An 18753-nucleotide genomic window follows, 5' to 3' on the forward strand; every position below is an offset into this window, starting at 1 on the left:
AGCCTGAGAAAAAAGAGTAAAAGTTTCACCTGCAACCCATTCCCTTTGTGCTAGATGAACGAACGTCTCTCCACATGCTCATTTCTGAGAGATAATTGTGTGTGAAAACCGTCCTTAACCTAGCTTGTTGCGAACAGAAAGTTTTTTTTCAGTAGCAAACTCCACTCCATATATATATATATATATATAGGGAGGTACTAGCACCAATTCGGTTTTACAGTGAAAAATGCAGGATCTTCAACCAGCATTAGGAAACAGCCTGAGAAACCAGAGTAAAACTTTCTCCTGCAAACAGTTTTCTTTGCGATAGATGAAAGAACGTCTCTCCACATGCTCAGTTCGGAGAGATATGTGTGTGTGAAAGCCGTCCTTCACCTAGCTTGTTGGGAATACAAAGTTTCCTTTCAGTTGCAAACTACACTCCATACTTATATATGGGGAGGTAGTAGCTCCAACTCGATTTTACAGTGAAAACTGCAGGAACTTCAAACTAGCACTAGGAAACAGCCTGAGAAACCAGAGAAAAACTTTCTCCTGCAACCCGTTCCCTTTGTGCTAGATGAACGATCGTCTGTCCACGTGCTCAGTTCAGAGAGATAAGTGTGTGTGAAAGCCTTCCTTAAACTAGCTTGTTGGGAACACAAAGTTCTTTTAAGTTGCAATCTCCAATCCATACATATATAAAGGGAGGTTCTAGCAACAACTCGATTTCAAAATGAAAACTGCAGGAACTTCAAACCGGCACTAGGAAACAGTGTGATATACCAGAGTAAAAGTTTCTCCTGCAACCCGTTACCTTTGGGCTAGATGAACGTTCGTCTCTCCACATGCTCAGATCTGAGAGATAATTGTGTGTGAAAGCCGTCCTTCACGTAGATTGTTTGTTAACACAAAATTTCTTTTAAGTTGCAACCTCCACTCCATACATATATATAGGGTGGTACTAGCTCCAAATAGGTTTTACAGTGAAAACTGCAGGAAATTCAAAGCGGCACTAGGAAACAGCCCGAGAAACCAGAGTAAAAGTTTCTCCTGCAACCCGTTCTATTGGTGCTAGATGAACGAACATCTCTCCAGATGCTCAGTTATGAGAAATAAGTGTGTGTGAAAGCCGACCTTCACCTAGCTTTTTATTAACACAAAGATTCTTTTAATTTGCAATCTCCACTCCATACATATATATGGGGAGGTACTAGCTCCAACTCGGTTTTACAGTGAAAACTGCAGGAAATTCAAACCGGCACTAGGAAACAGCCTGAGAAACCGGAGCAAAATTTCTCCTGCAAACTGTTCCCTTTGTGCTTGATGAACGAACGTCTCTCCACATGCTCAGTTCTGAGAGATAAGTGTGCGTGAAAGCCGTCCTTCACCTAGCTTGTTGGGAACACAAAGTTTATTTCAGTTGCAAACTCCACTCCATACATATGTATGGGGAGGTACTAGCTCTAACTCGGTTTTACAGTGAAAACAGCAAGAACTTCAAACCGGCACTAGGAAACAGCCTGAGAAACCAGAGTAAGTTTCTCCTGCAACCCGTTCCCTTTGTGCTAGATGAACAAACGTCTCTCCACATGCTCAGTTCTGAGAGATAAGTGTGTGTGAAAGCCGTTCTTCAGCTAGCTTGTTCGGAACACAAAGTTTCCTTTCATTTGCAAACTCCACTCCATACATATATATGGGGAGGTACTAGCTCCAACACGGTTTTACAGTGAAAACTGCAGGAACTTCAAACCGGCACCAGGAAACAGCCTGATAAACAGAGCAAAAGTTTTTCCTGCAACCCGTTCCCTTTGTGCTAGATTAACGAACGTCTCCCCACATACACAGTTGTGAGACAGAAGTGTGTATGAAAGCGGTCTTTCACCTAGGTTCTTGGGAAAACAAAGTTTATTTCAGTTGCAAACTCCACTATACATATATATGGGGAGGTAATAGCTCCAACTCAGCTTTACAGTCAAAACTGCCGGAACTTCAAACCAGCACTAGGAAACAGCCAGAGAAACCAGAGTAAAATTTTCTCATGCAAACCGTTCCCTATGTGCTTGATGAACGAACGTCTCTCCACATGCTCAGTTCTTAGAGATAAAGTTCTGTGTGTTAAAGCCCAGTTTTGTGTGTGAAATCCGTCTTTCAGTTAGCTTGATGGGAACACAAATTTTCTTTTCAGTTGCAAACTCCACTCCATAGATATATATGGGGAGGTACTAGCGCCAACTCGTTTTTACAGTGAAAACTGCTGGAAATTCAAACCGGCACTAGGACACAGACTGAGAATCCAGAGTAATAGTTTCTACTGCAACCCGTTCCCTTTGTGCTAGATGAATGAAAGTCTCTCAACCTGCTCAGTTCTGTGAGATAATTGTGGGTGAAAGCCGTCCTTCACCTAGCTTATTGGGAACACAAAGTTTATTTCACTTGCAAACCCCACTCCATACATATATATGGGGAGGTACTATATCCAACTCGGTTTTACAGTGAAAAATGCAGGTACTTCAAACCGGCACTAGGAAACATTCTGAGAAACCAGAGAAATAGTTTCTCCTGCAACCCGTTCCCTATGTGCTAGATGAACGAACTTCTCTCCACACGCTCAGTTCTGAGAGATAAGTGTGTGTGAAAGCCGTCCTTCAACTACCTTGTTGGGAACACAAAGTTTCTTTTCAGTTGCAAACTCCAATCCATATATATATATGGGGAGGTACTAGGCCAACACGGTTTTACAGTGAAAACTGAAAGAACTTCAAACCGGCACTAAGAAAAAGCGTGATGAAACAGTAAAAGTTTCACCTGCAAACCGTTCTCATTTGCTAGAAGAACGAACGTCTCTCCACATGCTCAGTTCGGAGAGATAAGTGTGTGTGAAAGCTGTCCTTCACCTAGCTTGTTGGGAACACAAAGTTTCTTTACAGTTGCAAACTCCACTCCATAGATATATATGGGGAGGTACTAGCTCCAAACCAGTTTTACAATGAAAACAGCAGGAACTTCAAACCGGCCTTGCGAAACAGCCTGAGAAACTAGAGTAACAGTTTCTCCTGCAAACCATTCCCTTTGTGCTAGATGAACGATCATCTCTCCACGTGCTCAGTTCGGAGAGATAAGTGTGTGTGAAAGCTGTCCTTCACCTAGCTTGTTGGGAACACAAAGTTTCTTTACAGTTGCAAACTCCACTCCATATAGATATAAGGGGAGATACTAGCTCCAAATTGGTTTTACAGTGAAAACTGCAGGAACTTCAAACCGGCACTAGGAAAAAGCCTGAGAAACCAGAGAAAAACTTTCTCCTGCAACCCGTTCCCTTTGTGCTAGATGAACGAACGTCTCTCCACGTGCTCAGTTCAGAGAGATAAGTGTGTGTGAAAGCCTTCCTTTAACTAGCTTGTTGGGAACACAAAGTTCTTTTAAGTTGCAAACTCCAATCCATACATATATAAAGGGAGGTTCTAGCTCCAACTCGATTTCAAAATGAAAACTCCAGGAACTTCAAACCGGCACTAGGAAACTGTCTCAGAAACCAGAGTAAAAGTTTCTCCTGCAACCCGTTCCCTTTGTGCAAGATGAACGAACGTTTCTCCATATGCTCAGTTCTGAGAGATAAGTGTGTGTGAAAGCAGTCTTTCACCTAGCTTGTTGGGAACACAAAGTTTTTTGTAGTTGCAAACTCCACTTCATACGTATATATGGGGAGGTACTAGCTCCTACTCGGTTTTACAGTGAAAAGTGCAGGAACTTCAAACCGGCACTAGGAAACAGCATGAGAAACCTGAGTAAAAGTTTCTCCTGCAAACCTTTCCCTTTGTGCTAGATGAACGAACGTCTCTCCACATGCTGAGTTCTGAGAGATAAGTGAGTGTGAAAGCCGTCCATCACCTAGCTTGTTGGGAACACAATGATTCTTTTCAGATGCAAACACCTATCCTTAAATATATATAGGGTGGTACTAACTCCAAATATGTTTTACAGTGAAAGCTGTAGGAATTTCAAACCGGCACTAGGAAAAAGCTTGAGAAACCAGAGTAAAAGTTTCTACTGCAACCCGTTCCCTTTGTGCTACATGAATGAACGACTCTCCACATGCTTATTTCTGAGCGATAAGTGTGTGGAAAGCCCTCCTTCAACTAGCTTGTTGGGAATACAAAGTTTCTTTTCAGTTGCAAAATTCACTCCATACATATATAATGGGAGGTACTAGCTCCAACTCGGTTTTACAGAGATAATTGCAGGAACTTCAAACCAGCACTAGGAAACAGCCCGAGAAACCAGAGTAAAAGTTTCTCCTGCAACCCGTTCTATTGGAGCTAGATGAACGAACATCTCTCCAGATGCTCAGTTATGAGAAATAAGTGTGTGTGAAAGCCGTCCTTCACCTAGCTTTTTATTAACACAAAGATTCTTTTAAGTTGCAATCTCCACTCCATACATATATATGGGGAGGTACTAGCTCCAACTCGGTTTTACAGTGAAAACTGCAGGAAATTCAAACCGGCACTAGGAAACAGCCTGAGAAACCGGAGCAAAATTTCTCCTGCAAACTGTTCCCTTTGTGCTTGATGAACGAACATATATCCACATACACAGTTCTGAGAGATAAGTGTGCGTGAATGCCTTCCTTCACCTAGCTTGTTGGGAACACAAAGTTTCCTTTAAGTTGCAAATATCACACCATACATATATATGGGGAGGTACTAGATCCAACTCGGTTTTACACTGACAAATGCAGGAAATTCAAACCGGTACTAGGAAACAGCCTGAGAAAAAAGAGTAAAAGTTTCACCTGCAAACCATTCCCTTTGTGCTAGATGAACGAACATCTCTCCACATGCTCATTTCTGAGAGATAATTGTGTGAAAACCGTCCTTCACCTAGCTTGTTGCGAACAGAAAGTTTCTTTTCAGTAGCAAACTCCACTCCATACATATATATGGGGAGGTACTAGCACCAAATCGGTTTTACAGTGAAAAATGCAGGATCTTCAAACCAGCATTAGGAAACAGCCTGAGAAACCAGAGTAAAACTTTCCCCTGCAAACAGTTTTCTTTGCGATAGATGAAAGAACGTCTCTCCACATGCTGAGTTCGGAGAGATAAGTGTGTGTGAAAGCCGTCCTTCATCTAGCTTGTTGGGAATACAAAGTTTCCTTTCAGTTGCAAACTACACTCCATACATATATATGGGGAGGTAGTAGCTCCAACACGAATTTACAGTGAAAACTGCAGGAACTTCAAACTAGCACTAGGAAACAGCCTGAGAAACCAGAGAAAAACTTTCTCCTGCAACCCGTTCCCTTTGTGCTAGATGAACGATCGTCTGTCCACGTGCTCAGTTCAGAGAGATAAGTGTGTGTGAAAGCCTTCCTTAAACTAGCTTGTTGGGAACACAAAGTTCTTTTAAGTTGCAATCTCCAATCCATACATATATAAAGGGAGGTTCTAGCAACAACTCGATTTCAAAATGAAAACTGCAGGAACTTCAAACCGGCACTAGGAAACAGTGTGATATACCAGAGTAAAAGTTTCTCCTGCAACCCGTTCCATTTGGGCTAGATGAACGTTCGTCCCTCCACATGCTCAGTTCTGAGAGATAATTGTGTGTGAAAGCTGTCCTTCACGTAGCTTGTTAGTTAACACAAAATTTCTTTTAAGTTGCAACCTCCACTCCATACATATATATAGGGTGGCACTAGTTCCAAATAGGTTTTACAGAGAAAACTGCAGGAAATTCAAAGCGGCACTAGGAAACAGCCTGAGAAAACAGAGTAAAAGTTTCTTCTGAAACCCGTTCCCTTTGTGCTAGATGAACGAACGTCTCTCCACATGCTCAGTTCTGAGAGATAAGTGTGCGTGAAAGCCGTCCTTCACCTAGCTTGTTGGGAACACAAAGTTTATTTCAGTTGCAAACTCCTCCCCATACATATGTATGGGGAGGTACTAGCTCTAACTCGGTTTTACAGTGAAAACAGCAGGAACTTCAAACCGGCACTAGGAAACAGCCTGAGAAACCAGAGTAAGTTTCTCCTGCAACCCGTTCCCTTTGTGCTAGATGAACGAACGTCTCTCCACATGCTCAGTTCTGAGAGATTAGTGTGTGTGAAAGCCGTCCTTCATCTAGCTTGTTGGGAATACAAAGTTTCCTTTCAGTTGCAAACTCCACTCCATACATATATATGGGGAGGTAGTAGCTCCAACTCGAATTTACAGTGAAAACTGCAGGAACTTCAAACTAGCACTAGGAAACAGCCTGAGAAACCAGAGAAATAGTTTCTCCTGCAACCCGTTCCCTTTGTGCTAGATGAACGATCGTCTGTCCACGTGCTCAGTTCTGAGAGATAAGTGTGTGTGAAAGACTTCATTAAAATAGCTTGTTGGGAACACAAAGTTCTTTTAAGTTGCAATCTGCAATCCATACATATATAAAGGGAGGTTCTAGCAACAACACGATTTCAAAATGAAAACTGCACGAATTTCAAACCGGCACTAGGAAACAGTCTGATAAACCAGAGTAAATGTTTCTCCTTCAACCCATTACCTTTGGTCTAGATGAACGTTCGTCTCTCCACATGCTCAGTTCTGAGAGATAATTGTGTGTGAAAGCCGTCCTTCACGTAGCTTGTTTGTTAACACAAAATTTCTTTTAAGTTGCAACCTCCACTCCATACATATATATACGGTGGTACTAGATCCAAATAGGTTTTACAGTGAAAAATGCAGGAAATTCAAAGCGGCACTAGGAAACAGCCTGAGAAAACAGAGTAAAAGTTTCTTCTGAAACCCGTTCCCTTTGTGCTAGATGAACGAAAGTCTCTCCACATGCTCAGTTCTGAGAGATAAGTGTGCGTGAAAGCCGTCCTTCACCTAGCTTGTTGGGAACACAAAGTTTATTTCAGTTGCAAACTCCACCCCATACATATGTATGGGGAGGTACTAGCTCCAACTCGCTTTTTACAGTGAAAACAGCAGGAACGTCAAACCGGCACTAGGAAACAGCCTGAGAAACCAGAGTAAGTTTCTCCTGCAACCCGTTCCGTTTGTGCTAGATGAACGAACGTCTCTCCACATGCTCAGATCTGAGAGATAAGTGTGTGTGAAAGCCGTTCTTCAGTAAGCTTTTTCGGAACACAAAGTTTCCTTTCAGTTGCAAACTCCACTCCATACATATATATGGGGAGGTACTAGCTCCAACTCGGTTTTACAGTGAAAACTGCAGGAACTTCAAACCGGCACTAGGAAACAGCCTGATAAACAGAGCAAAAGTTTTTCCTGCAACCCGTTCCCTTTGTGCTAGATTAACGAACGTCTCCCCACATACACAGTTGTGAGACAGAAGTGTGTATGAAAGCGGTCTTTCACCTAGGTTCTTGGGAAAACAAAGTTTATTTCATTTGCAAACTCCACTATACATATATATGGGGAGGAAATAGCTCCAACTCAGCTTTACAGTCAAAACTGCAGGAACTTCAAACCAGCACTAGGAAACAGCCAGAGAAACCAGAGTAAAATTTTCTCATGCAAACCGTTCCCTATGTGCTTGATGAACGAACGTCTCTCCACATGCTCAGTTCTTAGAGATAAAGTTCTGTGTGTTAAAGCCCAGTTTTGTGTGTGAAATCCGTCTTTCAGTTAGCTTGATGGGAACACAAATTTTCTTTTCAGTTGCAAACTCCACTCCATAGATATATATGGGGAGGTACTAGCTCCGACTCGTTTTTACAGTGAAAACTGCTGGAAATTCAAACCGGCACTAGGACACAGACTGAGAATCCAGAGTAATAGTTTCTACTGCAACCCGTTCCCTTTGTGCTAGATGAATGAAAGTCTCTCAACCTGCTCAGTTCTGTGAGATAATTGTGGGTGAAAGCCGTCCTTCACCTAGCTTATTGGGAACACAAAGTTTATTTCACTTGCAAACCCCACTCCATACATATATATGGGGAGGTACTATCTCCAACTCGGTTTTACAGTGAAAAATGCAGGTACTTCAAACTGGCACTAGGAAACATTCTGAGAAACCAGAGAAATAGTTTCTCCTGCAACCCGTTCCCTATGTGCTAGATGAACGAACTTCTCTCCACACGCTCAGTTCTGAGAGATAAGTGTGTGTGAAAGCCGTCCTTCAACTACCTTGTTGGGAACACAAAGTTTCTTTTCAGTTGCAAACTCCAATCCATATATATATATGGGGAGGTACTAGGCCAACACGGTTTTACAGTGAAAACTGAAAGAACTTCAAACCGGCACTAAGAAACAGCGTGATGAAACAGTAAAAGTTTCACCTGCAAACCGTTCTCATTTGCTAGAAGAACGAACGTCTCTCCACATGCTCAGTTCAGAGAGATAAGTGTGTGCGAAAGCTGTCCTTCAACTAGCTTGTTGGGAACACAAAGTTTCTTTACAGTTGCAAACTCCACTCCATAGATATATATGGGGAGGTACCAGCTCCAACCCGGTTTTACAGTGAAAACTGCAGGAACTTCAAACCGGCCTTGCGAAACAGCCTAAGAAACTAGAGTAAAAGTTTCTCCTGCAAACCGTTCCCGTTGTGCTAAATGAACGATCATCTCTCCACGTGCTCAGTTCGGAGAGATAAGTGTGTGTGAAAGCTGTCCTTCACCTAGCTTGTTGGGAACACAAAGTTTCTTTACAGTTGCAAACTCCACTCCATATAGATATATGGGGAGATACTAGCTCCAACTTGGTTTTACAGTGAAAACTGCAGGAACTTCAAACCGGCACTAGGAAAATGCCTGAGAAACCAGAGAAAAACTTTCTCCTGCAACCCGTTCCCTTTGTGCTAGATGAACGAACGTCTCTCCACGTGCTCAGTTCAGAGAGATAAGTGTGTGTGAAAGCCTTCCTTAAACTAGCTTGTTGGGAACACAAAGTTCTTTTAAGTTGCAAACTCCAATCCATACATATATAAAGGGAGGTTCTAGCTCCAACTCGATTTCAAAATGAAAACTGCAGGAACTTCAAACCGGCACTAGGAAACTGTCTCAGAAACCAGAGTAAAAGTTTCTCCTGCAACCGGTTCCCTTTGTGCAAGATGAACGAACGTTTCTCAATATGCTCAGTTCTGAGAGATAATTGTGTGTGAAAGCAGTCTTTCACCTAGCTTGTTGGGAACACAAAGTTTTTTGTAGTTGCAAACTCCACTTCATACGTATATATGGGGAGGTACTAGCTCCTACTCGGTTTTACAGTGAAAAGTGCAGGAACTTCAAACCGGCACTAGGAAACAGCATGAGAAACCGGAGTAAAAGTTTCTCCTGCAAACCTTTCCCTTTGTGCTAGATGAACGAACGTCTCTCCACATGCTGAGTTCTGAGAGATAATTGTGCGTGAAAGCCGTTCTTCACCTAGCTTGTTGGGAACACAGAGTTTATTTCAGTTGCAAACTCCACTCCATACACATATATGGGGAGGTACTAGCTCCAACTCGGTTTTACAGTGAAAACTGCAGGAACATCAAACCGGCAGTAGGAAACATCCTAGAAACCGGAGTAAAAATTTCTCCTTCAACCCGTTCCCATTGTGCTAGATGAGCGAACGTCTATCCACATACTCAGTTCTGAGAGATAATTGAGTGTGAAAGCCGTCCTTCACCTAGCTTGTTGGGAACACAAAGATTCTTTTCAGATGCAAAAACCTATCCATAAATATATATAGGGTGGTACTAACTCAAAATATGTTTTACAGTGAAAACTGTAGGAATTTCAAACCGGCACTAGGAAACAGCCTGAGAAACCAGAGTAAAAGTTTCTCCTGCAACCCGTTCTATTTGTGCTAGATGAACGAACATCTCTCCAGATGCTCAGTTATGAGAAATAAGTGTGTGTGAAAGCCGTCCTTCACCTAGCTTTTTATTAACACAAAGATTCTTTTAAGTTGCAATCTCCACTCCATACATATATATGGGGAGGTACTAGCTCCAACTCGGTTTTACAGTGAAAACTGCAGGAAATTCAAACCGGCACTAGGAAACAGCCTGAGAAACCGGAGCAAAATTTCTCCTGCAAACTGTTCCCTTTGTGCTTGATGAACGAACATATATCCACATACACAGTTCTGAGAGATAAGTGTGCGTGAATGCCTTCCTTCACCTAGCTTGTTGGGAACACAAAGTTTCCTTTAAGTTGCAAATATCACACCATACATATATATGGGGAGGTACTAGATCCAACTCGGTTTTACACTGACAAATGCAGGAAATTCAAACCGGTACTAGGAAACAGCCTTAGAAAAAAGAGTAAAAGTTTCACCTGCAAACCATTCCCTTTGTGCTAGATGAACGAACGTCTCTCCACATGCTCATTTCTGAGAGATAATTGTGTGAAAACCGTCCTTCACCTAGCTTGTTGCGAACAGAAAGTTTCTTTTCAGTAGCAAACTCCACTCCATACATATATATGGGGAGGTACTAGCACCAACTCGGTTTTACAGTGAAAAATGCAGGATCTTCAAACCAGCATTAGGAAACAGCCTGAGAAACCAGAGTAAAACTTTCCCCTGCAAAGAGTTTTCTTTGCGATAGATGAAAGAACGTCTCTCCACATGCTCAGTTCGGAGAGATAAGTGTGTGTGAAAGCCGTCCTTCATCTAGCTTGTTGGGAATACAAAGTTTCCTTTCAGTTGCAAACTACACTCCATACATATATATGGGGAGGTAGTAGCTCCAATTCGAATTTACAGTGAAAACTGCAGGAACTTCAAACTAGCACTAGGAAACAGCCTGAGAAACCAGAGAAATACTTTCTCATGCAACCCGTTCCCTTTGTGCTACATGAACGATCGTCTGTCCACGTGCTCAGTTCAGAGAGATAAGTGTGTGTGAAAGCCTTCCTTAAACTAGCTTGTTGGGAACACAAAGTTCTTTTAAGTTGCAATCTCCAATCCATACATATATAAAGGGAGGTTCTAGCAACAACTCGATTTCAAAATGAAAACTGCAGGAATTTCAAACCGGCACTAGGAAACAGTCTGATAATCCAGAGTAAAAGTTTCTCCTACAACCCGTTACCTTTGGGCTAGATGAACGCTCGTCTCTCCACATGCTCAGTTCTGAGAGATAATTGTGTGTGAAAGCCGTCCTTCATGTAGCTTGTTTGTTAACCCAAAATTTCTTTTAAGTTGCAACCTCCACTCCATACATATATATAGGGTGGTACTAGCCCCAAATAGGTTTTACAGTGAAAACTGCAGGAAATTCAAAGCGGCACTAGGAAACAGCCTGAGAAAACAGAGTAAAAGTTTCTTCTGAAACCCGTTCCCTTTGTGCTAGATGAACGAAAGTCTCTCCACATGCTCAGTTCTGAGAGATAAGTGTGTGTGAAAGCTGTCCTTCACCTAGCTTGTTTGTTAAACAAAGTTTCTTTTAAGATGCAATCTCCACTCCAAATATATATATGGTGAGGTACTAGCTCCTACTCGGTTTTACAGTGAAAACTGCAGGAACTTCAAACCGGCACTAGGAAAAAGCCTGAGAAACCAAAGTAAAAGTTTCTCCTGCAACAAGTTCCCTTTGTGCTAGATGCACGAACGTCTCTCCACATGCTCTGTTCTGCGAGATAAGTGTATGTGAAACCTTCCTTCACCTAGCTTGTTGGGAACACAAAGTTTATTTCAGTTGCAAACTCCACTCCATACATATGTATGGGGAGGTACTAGCTCCAACTCGGTTTTACAGTGAAAACAGCAGGAACTTCAAACCGGCACTAGGAAACAGCATGAGAAACCAGAGAAAGTTTCACCTGCAACCAGTTCCCTTTGTGCTAGATGAACGAAAGTCTCTCCACATTGTCAGTTCTGAGAGATAACTGTGTGTGAAATCCGTACTTCACCCATCTTGTTCGGAACACAAAGTTTCCTTTGAGTTGCAAAATCCACTCCATACATATATACGGTGAAGTAAAGTTCCAACTCGGTTTTACAGTGAAAACTGCAGGAAATTCAAACCGACACTAGGAAACAGCCTGAGAAACCAGAGCAAAAGTTTATACTGCAACCCGTTCCCTCTGTGTTAGATGAACGAACGTCTCTCCACATGCTCAGTTCAGAGTGATAAGTGTGTGTGAAACTGTCCTTCACTTAGCTTGTTGGGAACACAAAGTTTCCTTTAAGTTGCAAACATCATACCATACATATATAATGGGAGGTACTAGCTCCTACTCGGTTTTACATTGAAAACTGCAGGAACATCAAACCAGCACTAAGTAATAGCCTGAGAAACCAGAGTAAAAGTTACTCCAACAAACGGTACCGTTTGTGCTAGATGAACGAACGTCTCTCCACATGCTCAGTTCTAAGAGATAAGTGTGTGAGAAAGTCGAACTTCACCTAGCTAGTTGGGAATACAAAGTTTATTTTCAGTTGCAAAATCCACTCCATAAATATATATGGGGAAGTACAAGTTCCAACTCGGTTTTACAGTGAAAACTGCAGGAACTTCAAACCGGCACTAGGAAACATCCTGAGAAACCAGAGTAAAAGTTTCTCCTGCAACCCGTTTCCTTTTTGCTAGATGAACGAACGTCTCTCCACATGCTCTGTTCTGCGAGATAAGTGTGTGTGAAAGCCGTCCTTCACATAGCTTGTTTGTTAACACAAAGTTTTTTTTAAATTGCTATATCCACTCCATACATATATATGGGGAGGTACTAACTCCAACTCGGTTTAACAGTGAAAATTTCAGGAACATCAAACCGGCACTAGGAAACAGCTGAGAAACCGGAGTAAAAATTTCTCCTTCAACCCGTTCCCTTTGTGCTAGATGAGCGAACGTCTATCCACGTACACAGTTCTGAGAGATAAGTGTGTGTGAAAGCCGTCCTTCAACTACCTTTTTGGGAACACAAAGTTTATTTCAGTTGCAATCTCCACTGCATACATATATATGGGGAAGTACTAGGTCTAACTAGGTTTTACAGTGAAAACTGCAGGAACTTCAAAAAGGCACTAGGAAACAGCCTGAGAAACCAGAATAAAAGTTTCTCCTGCAACCCTTTCCCTTGGTGCTAGATGAACGAACGTCTCTCCACAAGCTCAGTTCTGAGAGATAGGTGTGTTTGAAAACCGTCCTTCACCTAGCTTGTTGGGAACACAAAGATTCTTTTCAGTTGCAAACATCATACCATGCATATATATGGGGAGGTACTAGCTCCAACTCGGTTTTACAGTGAAACGTGCAGGAACTTCAAACCAGCACTAAGAAACAGCCTGAGAATGCAGAGTAAAAGTTACTCCAACAAACGGTAGCCTTTGTGCTAGATGAACGATCGTCTCTCAACATGCTTAGTTCTAAGAGATAAGTGTGGGTGAAAGCAGTCCTTCACCTAGCTTGTTGGGAACACAAAGTTGATTTAAGTTGCAAACTCCACTTCATACATATATATGGGTAGGTACTTGCTCCAACTCGGTTTTACAGTGAAAACTGCAGGAACTTCAAACCGGCACTAGGAATCAGCCTGAGAAACCAGAGTAAAACTTTCTCATGCAAACCGTTCCCTATGTGCTAGATGAACGAAAGTCCCTCCACATGCTCAGTTCTGAGAGGTAAAGTTCTGTGTGTTAAAGCTCAGTTTTGAGTGTGAAATCCGTCCTTCAATTAGCTTGATGGGGACACAACGATTCTTTACAGTTACAAACACGACTCCAAAGATATATATGGAAAGGTACTAGCTCCAAATCGGTTTTACAGTGATAACTTCAGGAACTTCAAACCAGCACTAGGAAACAGCCTGAGAAACCAGAGTAAAATTTACTCCAAAATACGGTACCCTTTTTTCTAGATGAACGAACGTCTCAACACATACTCAGTTCTAAGACATAAGTGTGTGTGAAAGCCGTCCTTCACCTAGCTTGTGGGGAACACAAAGTTTATTTCAGTTGCAAACTCCAATCAATACATATATATGGGGAGGTACTAGCTTGAACTCGGTTTTACAGTGAAAACTGCAGGAACTTCAAACCGGCACTAGGAAACATCCTGAGAAACCAGAGTCATAGTTTACCCTGCAACCCGTTCCTTTTGTGCTAGATGAACGAACGTCTATCCACGTACTCAGTTCTGAGAGATAAGTGTGTGTGAAAGCCGTCCTTCACCTAGCTTTTATGGAACACAAAGTTAATTTCAGTTGCAATCTCCACTCCATACATATATATGGGGAGGTAATTGGTCTAACTAGGTTTTACAGTGAAAACTTCAGGAAGTTCAAACCGGCACTAGGAAACTGAGAAACCAGAGTAAAAGTTTCTCTTGCAAACCGTTCCCTTTGTGCTAGATGAACGAAAGTCTCTCAACCTGCTCAGGTCTGAGAGATAAGTGTGTCTGAAAACCGACTTTAACCTAGCTTGTTGGGAACACAAAGATTCTTTTCAGTTGCAAACATCATACCATACATATATATGGGGAGGTACTAACTCCAACTCGGTTTTACAATGAAATCTGCAGGAACTTCAAACCAGCACTAAGAAACAGCCTGAGAAACCAGAGTAAAATTACTCCAACATACGGTACCATTTGTGCTAGATGAACGATCGTCTCTCCACATGCTCAGTTCTAAGAGATAAGTGTGTGTGAAAGCAGTCCTTCAACTAGCTTGTAGGGAAAACAAAGTTCTTTTCAGTTGCAAACTCCTCTCCATACATATATATGGGTAGGTACTTGCTCCAACTCGGTTTTACAGTGAAAACTGCAGGAACTTCAAACCGGCACTAGGAATCAGCCTGAGAAACCAGAGAAAAACTTTCTCATGCAAACCGTTCCCTATGTGCTAGATGAACGAAAGTCTCTCCACATGCTCAGTTCTGAGAGGTAAATTTCTGTGTGTTAAAGCTCAGATTTGTGTGTGAAATCCGTCCTTCAATTATCTTGATGGGGACACAAAGATTCTTTACAGTTACAAACACGACTCCAAAGATATATATGGAAAGGTACTAGCTCCAAATCGGTTTTACAGTGATAACTTCAGGAACTTCAAACCAGCACTAGGAAACAGCCTGAGAAACCAGAGAAAAAGTTACTCCAAAAAACGGTACCCTTTGTGCTAGATGAATGAACGTCTCAACACATACTCAGTTCTGAGAGATAAGTGTGCGTGAATGCCGTACTTCACCTAGCTTGTTGTGGACACAAAGTTTCTTTTCAGTTGCAAACTCCACTCCATATATATATATGGGGAGGTACTAGCTTCAACTCGTTTTCACAATGAAAACTGCAGGAACTTTAAACCGGCACTAGGAAACAGCCTGAGAAACCAGAGTAAAAGTTTACTCTGCAACCCGTTCCCTTTGTCCTAGATGAACGAACGTCTCTCCACCTGCACAGTTCTGAGAGATAAGTGTGTGTGAAAGCCGTCCTTTACATTGCTTGTTGGGAACACAAAGTTTCCTTTAAGTTGCAAACATCATACCATACATATATATGGGGAGGTACTAGCTCCAACACGGTTTTACCGTGAAAACTGCAGGAACTTCACCCCAACACTAAGAAACAGCCTGAGAATGCAGAGTAAAAGTTATTCCAACATACGGTACCCTTTGTGCTAGATGAACGATCGTCTCTGCACATGCTAAATTCTAAGAGATAAGTGTGTGTGAAAGCCAACCTTCAACTAGCTTGATGGGAACACAAAGTTTCTTTGCAGTTGCCAACTCCACTTCATACATATATATGGGGAGGTACTAGCTCCTACTCGGTTTTACAGTGAAATCTGCAGGAACTTCAACCCGGCACTAGGAAACAGCATGAGAACCCGGAGAAAAAGTTTCTCCTGCAAACCTTTCCTTTTGTGCTAGATGAACGAACGTCTCTCCACATGCTCAGTTCTAAGAGATAAGTGTGTGAGAAAGTCGTCCTTCACATAGCTTGTTGGGAATACAAAGTTTATTTTCAGTTGCAAACGCCACTTCATACATATATATGGGGAGGTACAAGCTCCAACTCGGTTTTACAGTGAAAACAGCAGGAACTTCAAACCGGCACTAGGAAACATCCTGAGAAAGCAGAGTAAAAGATACTCATGCAACCCGTTCTTTGTGCAAGGTGAACGAACGTTTCTCCACATGCTCAGTTATGAGAGATAAGTGTGTGTGAAAGCCGTCTTTCAACTAGCTTGTTGGGAACACAAAGTTTATTTCAGTTGCAAACTCCACTCCATACATATATATGGGGAGGTACTAGTTCCAACTTGGTTTTACAGTGAAAACAGCAGGAACTTCAAACCGGCACTAGGAAAGAGCCTGAGAAACCAAAGTAAAAGTTTCTCCTGCAACCCGTTCCCTTTGTGCTAGATGAACGAACGTCTCTCCTCATGCTCTGTTCTGCGAGATAATTGTGTGTTAAACCGTCCTTCACCTAGCTTGTTGGGAACACAAAGTTTAATTCAGTTTCAAACTCCACTCAATACATATATACGGGGAGGTACTAGCTCCAACTCGTTTTCACAATGAAAACTGCAGGAACTTTAAACCAACACTAGGAAACAGCCTGAGAATCCAGAGTAAAAATTTACCCTGCAAACCGTTCCTGTTGTGCTAGATGAACGAACGTCTCTCCACCTATTCAGTTCTGAGAGATAAGTGTGTGTGAGAGCCGTCCTTCATCTAGCTTGTTGGGAACATAAAGATTCTTTTCAGAGGCAAACACCAATCCATAAATATATATAGGGTGGTAATAACTCCAAATATTTTTTACAGTGAAAATTGCAGGAATTTCAAACCGGCACTAGGAAACAGCCTGGGAAACCAGGGTAAAATTTTCTCCTGCAACCCGTTCCTTTTGAGCTAGATGAATGAAAGACTCTCCACATGCTCATTTCTGAGCGATAAGTGTGTGTGAAAGCCGTCCTTCACCTAGCTTCTTGGGAATACAAAGATTCTTTTCAGTAGCAAAATCCACTCCATACATATATAAGGGGAAGTACTAGCTCCAACTCGACTTTAAAGTGAAAACTGCAGGAACTTCAAACTGGCACTAGGAAACAGCCTGAGAAACCAGAGTAAAAGTTTACCCTGCAAACAGTTCCTTTTGTGCTAGATGAACTAACGTCTCTTCACCTACTCAGTTCTGAGGGTTAAGTGTGTGTGAAAGCCGTCCTTCACCTAGCTTGTTTGTTAACACAAAGTTTCTTTTAATTTGCAATTTTCACTCCATACATATATATGGGGAGGAACTAGCTCCAACTCGGTTTTACAGTGAAAACTGCAGGAACATCAAACCGGCACTAGGAAACAGCCTGAGAAACCAGAGTAAAAATTTCTCCTTCAACCCGTTCCCTTTGTGCTTGATGAGCGAACGTCTATCCACGTACTCATTTCTGAGAGATAAATGTGTGTGAAAGCCGTCCTTCACCTAGCTTTTATGGAACACATAGTTACTTTCAGTTGTAATCTCCACTCCATACATATATAAGGGGAGGTACTAGTTCCAACTTGGTTTTACAGTGAAAACAGCAGGAACTTCAAACCGGCACTAGGAAACAGCCTGAGAAACCGGAATAAAAGTTTCTCCTGCAAACCGTTCCCTTTGTGCTAAATGAACGAACGTCTCTAAATATGCTGAGTTCTGAGATATAAGTGTGTCTGAAAACCGAACTTCACTTAGCTTGTTGGGAACACAAAGATTCTTTTCAGTTGCAAACATCATACCATACATATATTTGGGGAGGTACTAGCTCCAAGTCGGTTTTACAATGAAAACTGCAGGAAATTCAAACCAGCACTAAGAAACAGCCTGAGAAACCAGAGTAAAATTACTCCAACAAACGGTACCATTTGTGCTAGATGAACGATTGTCTCTCCACATGCTCAGTTCTAAGAGATAAGTGTGTGTGAAAGCAGTCCTTCACCTAGCTTGTTGGGAAGACAAAGTTTTTTTCAGTTGCAAACTCCACTCCATACATATATATGGAAGATACTTGCTCCAACTCGGTTTTACAGTGAAAATTGCAGGAACTTCAAACCGGCACTAGGAAAAAGCCTGAGAAACCAGAGTAAAACTTTCTCATGTAAACCGTTCCCTATGTGCTAGATGAACGAAAGTCTCTCCACATGCTCAGTTCTGAGAGATAAATTTCTGTGTGTTAAAGCTCAGTTTTGTGTGTGAAATCCGTCCTTCAGTTAGCTTGATGGGAACACAAAGATTCTTTACAGTTGCAAACACCACTCCAAAGATTTATATGGAGAGGGACTAGCTCCAACTCGGTTTTACAGTGAAAACTGCAGGAACTTCAAACCAGCACTAGGAAGCAGCCTGAGAAACCAGAGTAAAAGTTACTCCAACAAACGGTACCATTTGTGCTAGATGAACGAACGTCTCTCCACCAGCTCATTTCTGAGAGATAAGTGTGTGTGAAAGCCGTCCTTCATCTAGCTTGTTTGTTAACACAAAGTTTCTTTTAAGTTGCTATCTCCATTCCATACATATATATGGGGAGATACCTACTCCAACTTGGTTTTACAGTGAAAACTGCAGGAACTTCAAACCGGCACTAGGAAACAGCCTGAGAAACCAGAGCAAAAGTTTATCCTGCAACTCGTTCCCTCTGTGATAGATGAGCGAACGTCTCTCCACATGCTCAGTTCAGAGTGATAATTGTGTGTGAAAGCTGTCCTTCACCTAGCTTGTTGGGAACACAAAGATTCCTTTAAGTTGCAAACATCATACCATAAATATATATGGGGAGGAACTAGTTCCAACTCGGTTTTACAGTGAAAACTGCAGGAACTTCAAACCAGCCCTAAGAAACAGCCTGAGAATGCA

Source organism: Camelus bactrianus, chromosome 27 (assembly GCF_048773025.1).
Source record: "Camelus bactrianus isolate YW-2024 breed Bactrian camel chromosome 27, ASM4877302v1, whole genome shotgun sequence".
In the NCBI taxonomy this organism is placed as follows: domain Eukaryota; kingdom Metazoa; phylum Chordata; class Mammalia; order Artiodactyla; family Camelidae; genus Camelus; species Camelus bactrianus.